General features: G+C 43.7%; 1 pseudogene; it reads left to right on the top strand.

The window, feature by feature from the left end:
• LOC105536136 overlaps window positions 1-1058 on the top strand; it is a 7854-nt pseudogene extending 6796 nt beyond the window's left edge.
• The last annotated feature ends 637 nt before the right edge of the window (window positions 1059-1695 follow it).

Here is a 1695-nt window from a genome sequence, read left to right as displayed (position 1 = left end):
AAAAAAAAAAAAAAAGAAAAGAAAGGAAATAAGTCTCTGTAGCTTTGTCTTGCTTCCTTAGGGTCCCATTATTTTCCTGTTCACCCCTAACTTACTTCCAAGTGCCCAATATATCCAGGCCATCTCCAATGATCAAGGGACTCCCTTGCAGATGGGGCCCCATTTGACTCTTCATTCTACCTACTTTTCCCTCTTCTATAGTTACCATTCCAGGATACCACCTCCTTAGAGCCCTGTGCTCTGCCACTTCATCTGGTAAACACAGTGCAGATGTCAGAAAAGTGCCATCAAGTTCAAACCATCTTGCAGATTCGACGGTTTGTTATTTGTTTGTTTTGAGACAGTTTCACTCTTGTTGCCCAGGCTGGAGTGCAAAGGCACGATCTTGGCTCACTGCAGCCTCCACCTCCTGGGTTCAAGCGATTCTCCTGCCTCAGCCTCCCAAGTAGCTGGGATTACAGATGCTCACCACCATGCCTGGCTAATCTCTGTGTGTGTGTGTGTGTGTGTGTGTGTGTGTGTGTGTGTGTGTGTGTTTTAGTAGAGACGGGGTTTTGCCATATTGGCCAGGCTAGTCTCAAACTCCTGACCTCAGGTGATCCACCCACCTCTGCCTCCCAAAGTGCTGGGATTATAGGTGTGAGCCATCGTGTCCGGCCTGGATGTTTTTACTAAACACTTCTTATTTACAAAATGCCAGAAACCATGGAGAACCTGAAAATGAAATGAAGGCATCATCTCATGAGGAAGGGCTACAGGAAGGACCATGGTAAGTGCTCAAAAGGAGAGCTGTGACTAACACTAAGCAGGGACTGTGTTTCAGGACCATGCTAAGCACTTGCTCACTTAACCCCTCCCATGACACCATGAAAGAAGATGCCCATTTAGCTGAAGGTGATACTAAGATGCTCAGAGATGAAGCAAATACCTAGTAGGATAAGGATCTGGTCTCAAATTACTAACTTTAAGACATATGTTTTTTCCACCTCCTCTTACACAAGATAAATTTCAGCTGCAGGAAAATCTACTACCTGGATGAACAGCTTGTTGTGGCCTGAATAGGCATGGGCATGGGTTCAAAATGTGGATGGAAGTCGTGATCTTCCCTGAAAGAGATTTTCTCCAAAATCTGTTGCTTTACATTTATACCCAAAAGCAATCCTTCCTAATTGTATTAGAGTTTGTTTTCATATTGCTGTGAAGAAATACCCAAGACTAGGTAATTTATAAAGAAAAAGAGATTTAATGAACTCACAGTTCTACATGGCTGGGGAGGCCTCACAATCATGGCAGAAGGTGAAGAAGGAGCAAAGGCAAGTCTTACATGGCAGCAGGTAAGAGAGGTTGTACAGGGGCATGGCCCTTTATAAAACCATCAGATCTCGTGAGACTGCTTCACTATCATGAGAACAGCACAGGAAAATCCACCCCCATGATAATTACCTCCCGCTGGGTCCCTCCCACACAACAGATAGGGTTTTATGGGAGCTACAATTCAAGACGAGATTTAGGCGGGGACACAGCCAAACCATATCACTAATTAATAATAGCAACAATAATACCTTGCATGATCTTTTAAAATATTTTAAAAGTATATTTATGATCTCACTTTAAGCACCTAAAATCCTTTTAGGGCAGGAAGGGGGAAATATTATGCCCACGTCACTGAGAAAGCAACTAGTGCCCAGACATACA

This window comes from Mandrillus leucophaeus, unplaced genomic scaffold (genome assembly GCF_000951045.1).
Source record: "Mandrillus leucophaeus isolate KB7577 unplaced genomic scaffold, Mleu.le_1.0 Scaffold155, whole genome shotgun sequence".
Lineage (NCBI taxonomy): Eukaryota > Metazoa > Chordata > Mammalia > Primates > Cercopithecidae > Mandrillus > Mandrillus leucophaeus.
Note: the sequence above shows the minus strand (reverse complement) of the source record. Positions and strands in the feature narration are given on the sequence as shown.